An 11,485-nucleotide genomic window follows, 5' to 3' on the forward strand; every position below is an offset into this window, starting at 1 on the left:
AACAGATGTTTATAAAACCCCTATTCTGCCTTTATGTTTAAGCATACAGTAACGTGTAACTGTCAGATCAGGTTCTCACACAACTTTCAACACTTTAAAACAGGTGCAATACCATTGTGATTGTGATGAGGCTTACTAGAAAAACAAGGAAGAGCGCAAAACAAAGACAAAACAAAACGCAGTGTAATGAAAGCAAAATCACTTAGCAGCAAAAACAGTAGCAGCAAAATGAATTCCAAACATGGAGGTGAAAACATTGTCTGAGTGGAACATTTTTGATTCATTCAGGAAACGTACACTGCCAAGTCCGCTAAAATCCCACTACACTTGTAAAATTTCTCAAAAGGAATAAAAATGTTCCACTGACTTATAGTTTTACTTATGATGTCAAAAAAGTGCATACTGGGAGTAGTATCTCCCACCTTTACCTTTTGAACACTGGAGAACGTACTACCCTGTGTGATACTGCAAGTGCTGTGTTGGAACACATACTGTATATAAAAAAGCCCCAATTAAAGGCAGCATTATTTATAAAATTAGGAAAAAACAAAGGACTAATAACTTGAGTTTCACTAAGAAATCCAAAACTTGTTTTTACTGTTCTGTTTTGCTGTTTAATTATTCATTTATTTCTATAAGCTCCTTTTAAGCGTGCTGTCTTACAGAACAAGTCATAAGAGGTTCAAGCAGCAAGAAGCGATTCTTAACAGATCTCCAAAGACAACTACTGAAAAATGTCAGGTCTGTATATGAGTGAACGGCCTCATTACACCTCCTGCCTGATACATGAACATACATTGCAGCTTCTATCTCCTCTATTTATCATAACACTCTCCCTTCGCCATACAATGTACTACAGGACAGTCACATATGGATCAGCCCTATTTGATGGAATATTTTAAAAATCCAATGATAAAATGTCACTTCTTTTATACATGGTATTTTGACAGTACAGTATACAGTATACTGTATCTCTTGGTATTCTGCGAATCTCAGGATGACTTAACAAGGTCTATCTTGTTAACTCTAAATATTAAGAATTCAAGTACATTGTTGAAAACAATGTAATGGTACTGCTCAAATTACCTTATTAGATATATTAAAACTAACCTTTCTTGGAGAAACACTGATTATTAACACAGCAGTAATTTTTTCGTACAGTCTTTTTGTAAGATTGTCCAAATTAAGAACAATTACAGGTAAACCACTCTCTGGGGTTCTTTAACAAAATTAGGAAACATCAATTTTCCCATTTCACCTCTGGGCAATTAAAAATGTAAGAGTCATTTTCAACTAATTCAATTTTAGCTGTGTCACTAAAGTACAAAAGTCATAAAGATGAGTAACGTTATGAAAGCACTTATTAGATGTAAATGTAGCAGTAATAAAGGTTCACATAAAATGAATTCCGCTTTGAAGTGTCTATTTCTGTATATATTTCATTATTCTGTCTCCTTTTTTGTATTTCTGGTGTTTAAATAAAAACTTATTTTTAAAAAAGCACCTAAAATGATTTATAGAAGGGTTGTGTCCATTCACTTTTTGGGGTATAATTCAGTAATTCAAATGCAGATGCTGTACATTGCATCTTGCAAAGACGTGTAGCTTGCAGCACACAGTTTATACGGCTCTTCTGTCTGTACTGAGTAGGCAAAATATTACTAAGACTTCTGGTTAAATTGAATATCTTTATCGCCCTGTCTAAATGCACCGGACTTATTCTGAAACAAGCTTTCAAAATGTATCTAAATTAGTCACTTTCCTACACGTCAAAGTTCTTAAGAAAAACAGAAACTTCACAGAAAGCAAGCCAATTCTGAACCAAAAATGCCTCTTGAAAAAAAGCAAAAACAAGTGAATGTTGGCATTTACGTTATAGCTGCTTTCAGAATTAGCCCATTGAAATGAAAAACATTTAAATGAAAACAGAAAACTAGAGGAAAAAAATACAGTAAGTACTGCTGCAATTACTGTATAATGAAAAACTTTTAACATTTAAAGCTATACCGAGTTAACCTGTTTTAAAACATCAAAAGGGATGGAAATCGATCCTGAACTGCTCTTCTACAGTGTGTATACTGTATGTGTTTCGAAAAAGCAAGAAGTGAGATGGCTTAATCATTTCAGTTTTGTTATCATTTTGCCTCTAAAGCGTTAACGTGGTGCTAAGAAGCATGAATACGCATGAATACATATTTTATATTGCACGTTTTGCAAAATACCATACTGTGTAAACAAATTACATAATGTTATATTGAATGTTTCATCGTAAGCTACAGTACAGTATTTTCCTTACATAGTGCGGAAAAGTACTAGACCAGTCGCTCTTTTTCATGTACAGTGCAGCAGTCACTCGCAAGGCTGCTGACTTTGTAATTGCATTATCCGCAGCAAGTGGATAGCGTTCTGCTGTGTTGCAGTTGCAGTTCTCTCGCCGTTTTCCCAACCAGCTTATTCCAGCCCCACGTAAACCCCATTTTCTTAAACTGAATTCACCTGCACTCGGATGCTCGGGTGAATTCAATAACTAAAACGACGTTACAAACACTTAAACCGGCAAGAAATGTGATGTTCCAGAAACATTCACACACAAAAAAAAACAAACTGACCGCAAAATTAAACAGAACTGCACCACCGGTTAACATGCAGTTGGTCCCCGAAGCCAGATGTCATGGAATTCACATTCTGCTTTCATTTTTGACCAAAAGGCACATAACTGTGCAATTCAACTATCTTGAATGAATAATTACAAGCAGTTTTATACATTGACAAATGTATCAGAAAGAACCTTTGAAACATTTTGCGTCAGAAGAAAAGTGCATAATTGGGGGAGAACAGCTGCTCTTCACATATGCTCTTACCTTCAAAAGCACACACCAATCCCCTTCCTTCTGCTATGACAGAACACCATGCTACACTTCAGATCCTGTTCGTGCTGCTGTGACAGCAAGTGCTACCCACTTTAAGACACCAGCATCCCACCAATCGCATTGCTCTGCCTCCCTTCTCATTAGAATATATCTCGAATCATCCTGCCTGCCTTTGCCTGGCTCGGGCTTCGGCGTATGATTCTGGTTAACCAATAACACAATAAAGCGATGTATTTAAAGGGCTGCAGCGGACGCCGACAAACCAGAACTTTCCGAACTACCTTGTTCCTATCGTGTGATGTGTTTGTTCTTGTAGTTCCATTGTCACAACGTTACAACAACATAAATGACGCCAAGGTCTATCCAAGAGTCAAAATCTGGAGTGAATGATTTTAATAATCTCATTGACTAATACCACATCCTCTATGTAGAAGCAGCAGTGGTTATTAAAATGGCTTTTTCATACACTACGTACCAGACGGGAAACTTATTTTAAAAAATAAGTCCACAAATTATATGTATCTGTATAAAGCCTCTTCTTTATGCAATATTATCTCATAACAACTCCATTATGAGATACATTGATTCTGCTAATATACAACTAAAGCAATGATTCTGAATGCTTGCAAAAGCTGTGATTTTGCCATTTTTCAAATGGCATATTTTGTTGCTGATTTTTTCTTCTTCTAAGTATCTTATTATCAACTTTAGTACAGCTGTTATGGAGGTCTGTGGCTATGTTTCATAGGCTAAGGAAAGCTATATCAGCTCTAGATGTACAGTATTTTAAGCAATTTATCGGATGAAGGAATATTTACAAACAAGGCAATGCCTCTGAGGTCTGTATTTCTTCAGAAAATTGATTGTACTAGCACTATCAAAAATAAGGCAACTGTGCTGAGCTTTTGATAAGCACAACACATTCCACCAAAGAAGATTTCCAGACTATTGTTTTTGGAAGGGCTTGCAGTTCAATAAGCAATGCACCTGGTGATATTTCTCACTATTTTTTCTGCCTCGTAAAAATGATCCATAAAATAGAACTATTGAAGAACAGTATTTTCCCAAGTCTCTATTGTGAGCAAGTATAAAGAATTGAAAGGCTCTATCAAACAGTCCTTTGTTATGCAAATGCATCTATTGGGATCACTGGTTGTTATGTACTGTCTTTAATGACCATGTTTTAAAACAATTTTTTCATTGTTTTGAAAACACTTCTGTGAACCCCTAACTAAATAAACTATAATCACACAAGAATGTAACCAATAAAAAACAATGTACAATACAATGCATTTAAACTAATTTCTGCCACTGAAAAAGTGTGTTCACAATGAGTGCAGTGACTTTGGAGCATGTAGGCATAAACAGTAAAAAACTGCCTTTTATGATATAAAATAAGACTACCAAGGGTAATTCTAAATCAGGGTGGTCAAACCAGTACATTAGCATTAATAAATAGCACATTTGCTAAACTAATCCATTCTGACATTACCCACCTCACTCTTGTCTAATGTTTACATTGTATAGTTGAAGAAAAGCTAACTTGAACTGTAAAGACAAAAACATTCATTTAGTCACGGCAGAATAATTCAAGGGGGAGACAAGACTGTGAAAAAAAAAGCTGACAGAAACTTGCTAGAAATGCCATTTATTTTACAAGTATACCCACAGCACCAGTCCTTTCCAGCTGGGTGCTGACTTCATAATGGTGTTTCTAGTTGCTTGTTTCAAGTTTGCCTAAGGCCAACCCTCTAGCCAAGATGTGAATAAACAGACAGGCAATCCATACCTATAGCCAGACAGTGGAAGAAAGTTTAAAAGTTGTGCAGGACGACTGCAAAGAGCGCAGCTTCAGCTTCTCGAGTGTTCTACTGAACTCTGCACATAACAAAGATAAAACAACACAGTTATGTTTCTTATCACTTAATCAGCAGCATTTTATCATTTCAGATCATTTCAACCTTTTGGTGAAATTAAAATCAGGAATCTTTGCCATTATTTATGGTTGCACTGAGGAATGATGATAACAAAAAAAATGTTTGGTCCATTTAAAGAAACACATTAAACAAACAATACAGGAAAGTCAAGTTTGAACTGCCATCATTCTATTAAATGTTTGCTTTTCCAAGTTGATACATTAAGTTCCAGTTTCCTGAGGCTTAAAAAAAAACAAGTTAGGATGGCGGAGGAATGTTTTGCTTGAGACTTAAGCCACTAAACTGAAGTTCAAACTGAAGCATTATTTTGATTTCAGATTAGAGTCAAATTGCTATCATATCTCTTTTCTAATGTGATAGAAGGTAGGGGTGCTTGACTTGGAAATGTATTCTGAGCAGAGTCTGCAATGACTGTTTTCCCGATCTTCTGTACTTCAGCTGCAGCTGTTTCTAGACAATCCTGTTTCCACCAGGACATCTTCTCATGCCTCGGGTTTATTTTCACAGTTTCTGCAAACAGAACATACTATTTTGTTAAACAACAAATTGTGTTTTTTTGGGGAACTGCACCGTATCTAACAAAGACACTTATTGTCTGGATCATTATTTCATTCAGTAAACACAGCTATCTTCCTAGGGTGTGTTAGAGTTCTGAATGTTAGGGAGTAAAGCAGGTGTGAGTGAGTACTGTTGAACTGACCAGATCTTAATTAACTGAACAGACCACATACCACCACAAACCAGCTGACACACTATTCTGGACAACTTTCTCCTCCCTCACATACCATTCTATGTCTCCTGTGCTCTACAAATAAGTCTGAATTACCCTAATAAAACAGGTCATGAGAACCTACAGAAAAGTAAACAAAATAAATATGTAGTATTTAATAAAAAATGTTATAAGAAAAATCTTCCATTGGATATTTTGATTTAAAAAAATTCTGACTAAAAGTATGTTTGTTTACAAAAGGAGTAGTGACAAGCATTATTGTTTAGATAAAGTGCTTCATTTGCCTATTGGTTGAGCTACACCTAGATAAACAGGGATTCAGTATACACAACTCATACAGTACGTGTGCAAAAATTGTTATTATTTGCAGAACACCTTCCTTGAAGTAATTTTGTCATTCATAAACATGATCTATGCCTTTTACAGTGATTTTTGGTTTAGATGAGATGAGATCACTTTAGTGGCCATATACAATTCCTTGTATTAGGAATTTGTCTTTTTTCACATACCCCAACTTGCCATGAGACACAGACTGGGAGAGAAGCTTGGGGTCAGAGCAGAGGGTCAGCCATTTATACAGCACCCCTGGAGCAATTGGGGTTAAGGGCCTTGCTCAGGGGCCCATCAGAATAGGAATCCTCTGCCGGCCACGGGATATGACCCAGCAACCTTCTAGCCACAAGCGCAGATCCTTAGCCACAGACCCACCGCACCACCATTGATGGAGTATTGTAATTTTTTATTTTTTTCACCACGTCTTTTGATTGAGCAGCTAATCCATAAACAATGGAAAACATTTGCTTTCCTATACTTACAAAATAATGCAATTTTCCTACAAACCTTAAATAGCATGCACAAAATACAACTATTTTACACTAGCAACCCAACACCTCAGCCCAAACTTTTGTTCCCACTGTCATTTAATTTCTGAAGTCTGTGTTTTTTCAAGTAATCATATTTAGTTTTACTTTGATTAAATTCAGATTTTGCTGTTAGAAAAGAACATTTGTAACTAGAATACAGCCCTTTCAAAGTCTAGCTGTTGGAAATTAAGTTGTAATTTCAAATGGGTTCATCTTCAGTGTGTACCTTTTGGAACATTCCTACTTTGAATATCTTCCTCTCCCTGAATGCTTTTTCTAGATGATATATAATGTTTTTTAAACCAAGGTGCCACCTAGGTGGATTAGATAATAAATTACTAATCATCTAATATTCTCATCATGCATTTCACCTGTAATCTTTCTGATTGATTTGTCTTTCTAATTACTTATACTGTGTATGTCCTTAAGGTTATTTTGTAGGAAGGTCCATCATATTTTAATTTTTTCTTGGCTTTTGTTTTCTGAAGTATTTAATTCTATAAACCATTTAATCATTGCAGTAATTAACCTTAATTAACCTCAATAACTTAAAAGACATCAAAATGCTGTATTCAATCGTTTTACAGCAATAAACTGATGTTTACCAAGTGGAGCAATTTATTATTTTTTAGTGTAAGCCAGAGTAACATAGTGGCACAGTGGTCACAGTGGCACAGTGGTTCAATTCCTGACCCAGAATTCCAAGCTGTGTGGAGCCTGTCTGTTTTTATGGTTTCTTTCAGGTGCTCTAGTTTCTTCCAACAGTCCCCAAAACATCCATGTAGGTTAATGGTCTTCTGGAAAATTTAGCCCTGGTATGAGTGTGTGTGTCTTTTGCAAGGTGTCCCCTTCTTTGTGCCTGTTGCTTGTTGGGATAGGATTGAGCTCCCCAAAATAAAGAGATTAGAATAGGATGGATGTATTATTCTATAATAAACTTCAAATAAATGTATTTTTGTTTTGTGTATTTTGTGCTAGTCAATAGCTTTTTTTAATTTTCGATGTCAGTAGGGGTAAATTATTACTTAACATCTATATTTCACATGTACTCAAGATGGAGTCAGTCCTGACTAGTTAAAGTCAGTCCTTACACCTGAAGAAGGCTCCACGGCCGAAATGTTGTGTTCTCTTTCTTCTTTTTTTCAGCATGGAATAAACCTATTACTTGTTCCTAACGTTTAACTATTATTTTATTAATTTTCCCATCCGCTACACTCTCTGACACAATATTCTTTCTTTTGCTAGGAATCGGTTACTTTGATCCATTCTCTTTTCAACAGTGTTCTTCTGAAGAACAAGGACAGATCAACTCTCTTTTATTCTTGATTTATCTTGAATCCTGCAAAGCAGGACAAGTACAAGAAGAAAAGTAATACAGAAGACGAGACAGTCGAAGAGCAGGGTTTATGAAATTATTACTTTTTCTGGGCAAGGGTGGTTGTAAATTATGCTGAACATTTTTAAATTAAAGTACTTTGCTTTCAAAACACTTTGCTGGCCTGTGCAACATGAATAATTTTAAATAACTGGAAGAACTGAAGTGTACAATTGAATCCAGCACCTATCCAAGGGTGAATTCAATTAGATGTGAATGGCTCTAAAATAAACAAGTCCAGAGAAGTGGATGAGCTGAAAGCTGCAATACTGGATTGCACAGTGCACACTATTTATTTCTTTTTTCAAAAACACAATTTCAACAGTATTATTTTACTGTATTTACACCCTCCCCAGCCATCTGTGGTACTCCCCTCCAGGTTTCTACCTAAGGACCCCAACAGCAGCTGCACTCACAACAACCAGTTTCATATTGCCATAACCCACTGAAGCTACTGTAAATAGGTGTGAGCCTGGTCAGTACCTCCTGGGAAAAACTAAGGTTGCTGCTGAAAGAGGTCTTAGTGGGTCCAGCAGACAGGTCCTGTGGTCTGTGTGGGTCCTAATGCCCCAGTCTAGTGAAGGGGACACTATAGTGTAAAAAGGCATCGTCCATCTGATGAGACATAAAACCAAGGTACTGACTCTCTATGGTTTTAAAAAAAGTGTTTCTCGAAAAGAGTAGGGGTGTTACCCCAGTGTCCTGGCCAAATTTCCCATTGGCCTTTACCAATCATGGCCTTCTAGTAATCCTTGTCTTTGAATTGGCTTCATCACTCTGTTCTCCTCCCCACTGATAGCTGGTGTGTGGTGAGTGTACTGTGTGCCCTGTGGTTGCTATTGTATCATCCAAGCGGATGCTACACATTGGTGGTAGTGGAGGGGAGTCCCCATTACTGTAAAGTGCACTGAGTGGATTGTCCAGAAAATTGCTATGTAAGTGTAAGGAATTATTATTTATCATTATATGTTTTACATTAACATATTTCAGGTGCAGTCAGTAATACCCGCTCCTGCTACTGTGAGGGGCTCAGATTAGGCATCAACCAGCAAGAACACCGAATGTGAACAGAGAACTGTCCTACTTAGACTAATAGAAAAACAAGCAGAAACCTTTTTTCCAGGAGCACACTTTCTGAGAAAGATAACAGTAATTGTGGAATCCATTATACAGGGATTATGTAATACACTGACTAGCAAATGTCTCATATACAGGTAGGTAGGTAACTGAAGAGGACTCAAGATAATAACAACCCAGAGCTACTGGAAAGATTGAATAATGCCAAAAAAGAACTAGATGTTATGTGTCAGAAGCAATAACACAGAAAATGAATTCACTGATCTTCAAGACAGATCTAATGGCATAAAAAACTTCAAAGTACCCTAGTGCAACATTTCCCAGAGCCACACACTTTTTTAGGTAAGCAATGAAATGTTGTGAAATACAAAAAACAAATTACATGGAAAATAAAATTTAATATCTGGAAATGCACAATTTGACTTGTCAAAAAATAGGCAGAGAAGATGTGCAAGGCTTATTATGCCCTTAGGTAAGAGGGCAGTGATAGATAATTTCTTATTGGTTATTTCCTTTTGGTCATATACCGTATATGATCAGTTCTATGTCCAATTGCACCTGTGACTCCTCTTTCAGTTAATGCATTAAGCCAGGGTGCTTTTTCCATAGTGGTCTCTAGAATCAAATGGAAAAGTTTTAGTTATATCCAGTCCTGAAAAAATCAACATTCTCACAGTGGATCTACTCTGTGCTTAAACTAGACCTGATTACTCTAGTTATGTTTTTAATATTGTATCCTTTCGAGCAGCTTTATTTATAATATTTATGTAGGCTGCTATGCTGAACTGGGCAAGCTTCAGATGTGCGGTTTTACCTGCAGAAGCCTTGGGTTTATAGATGGAAAATATAGAATTAACTTCAAACCCGTTTCATAATAATTACACTATTCATTTTGGTTTGAAGTTTAAATTGAAAGATCTTTTTGAGAATATGCTTTTGAAAAGGGATCCTATAAATGTGCATTAATAATGTAATTTCAAGAACAATCCACTAGATGGCAGATTTAAAACATAAATTACCATAACGCACTTATCTCTGGTGTACTACTACTACTACTACTTGCTTACAATTGCTTTTCTGGACACTCCACTCAAAGTGCTTTACAGGTAATGGGGACCCCCCTCCACCACAACCAATGTGCAGCCCCACCTGAAAGCATTCTGGTGGTAATGAGACTAACAAGCATTTTAAATGAACACTTATATTGTAGCTCCTTGTGAATCCTGTTTTTAGAGACATGACACACCCCTGACCCATTCATCTCTAGAGCTAATTTGTTTTTATAATTTGCATAATTTCATCACAACAGAAACACCACACAGTCATAAGTAATCATTATGCTTTCAGATGAAAAGTCAGTGCGTGCCCCAGCCTAGCTGCACATCGTCCAGGAGTGTATGCCAGTTATAGCAGCGTTCAACAGAGTAAGGTACTAAATCCACCCATCCTTCTGCCTAATGATATGGCACTTGTCCACTTGCAGTTACATGTTTTTCTTAAGGCAATTAATTACATAACTCTTTGGTGTGGTAAAAGCACAACTGTTTCTAGATACAAATGCAAAGACCTAAATACCTGCCTTTTCAGACGTATTTCAAACTTGCATCAGAGCAGCCCCGTCAAAGGCTATTTTTATCAAGACGTCAAGCTGTTGAGTAACTATAAATATAAACTATAATTGCTGATAACACTGACAAGATTAAGCATGATTAATGTTTAATAAGAGCCATACACTCTTACATTTGTTAAAAGATAACACATGTAATAACAGATAGCTGTTAATGTAAAAATTGTGCTCAAAGACATAACCTTCAATGGTTAGTTTTTTGCTAACCATTTTTTAATTAATTTGCATTTCTCAAAATCCAGAGAGCACAACATGACACCATCCCACACCCCTACTCACCCGTCATTGGTGGTGCTCCAAGTTTCCATCTTTTGGATGTCTCTGAGCAGCAGGAGACAGCTTCAGTACAGGCAGTGAGGATTTGAGTGCTTCAGCTGCAGCACTCCTGGCCTCCCCCAACCTCCCCTCCCAGCATCATGTAAGCAGTACAAATGTCCATAAACTACAAGTTATATCAAGACAGGATGGATCCAATGCAGTCAGGGAAGGGAAGCTCAACAACAAAGCCCCTACAAATCAGTAAATTACTTATCCAACTTGACTCAGAAGCCTTTTCTGGTCAAGGAGGTAGGCGTAGCAACCTTGGTGTGTTTCTCCATACCAAAATACAACACAGTTCAAAAGGATTTAATAACTTCAGAGTTCATGCTTCTCCTGTAAAATTTCCAATGCTTTTTTAGAACAGGGGTTGATGATATACCTATTTATTCTATAATCATGTGGTCGTCGTTACAGAATCAGAACTCAGTTCAATGTGACAAACACCGCACAAATACATTTATTCTTCAAGAAGAAATCTGCTTCTGTACATTATGCATTTTATCTTTGGAAATGCACAAACTACATTTTTTTAATTCTTGGGATGTTAAAGGATTCAGTATATGTCAAATTTAAATTCAATAACTTGAATGAATATTCAATTTTACAGTGATTCCAGCCTTTGGCTGCATTTAGGAACAACCTAAAACTTATTGTAATAGTTGTATTTCAAGATCTTAGCAAAGAA

General features: G+C 36.5%; 1 protein-coding gene across 2 annotated transcripts in view; it reads right to left on the reverse strand.

The window, feature by feature from the left end:
- The window catches only part of LOC102698616 (sorbin and SH3 domain-containing protein 1), a 185,985-nt gene extending 183,015 nt beyond the window's left edge, over window positions 1-2,970 (reverse strand). Inside the window, exon 1 of one of the 2 annotated variants that reach the window (XM_069189125.1) lies at window positions 2,862-2,970. The gene's annotated coding sequence lies outside the window, so the exon portion shown is untranslated. The remainder of the gene's footprint in view (window positions 1-2,861) is intronic. The other variant, XM_069189127.1, reaches the window with a different exon arrangement.
- Between the last annotated feature and the right edge of the window lie 8,515 nt (window positions 2,971-11,485).

The sequence above is a fragment of the Lepisosteus oculatus genome, chromosome 4 (assembly GCF_040954835.1).
Source record: "Lepisosteus oculatus isolate fLepOcu1 chromosome 4, fLepOcu1.hap2, whole genome shotgun sequence".
NCBI lineage: Eukaryota > Metazoa > Chordata > Actinopteri > Semionotiformes > Lepisosteidae > Lepisosteus > Lepisosteus oculatus.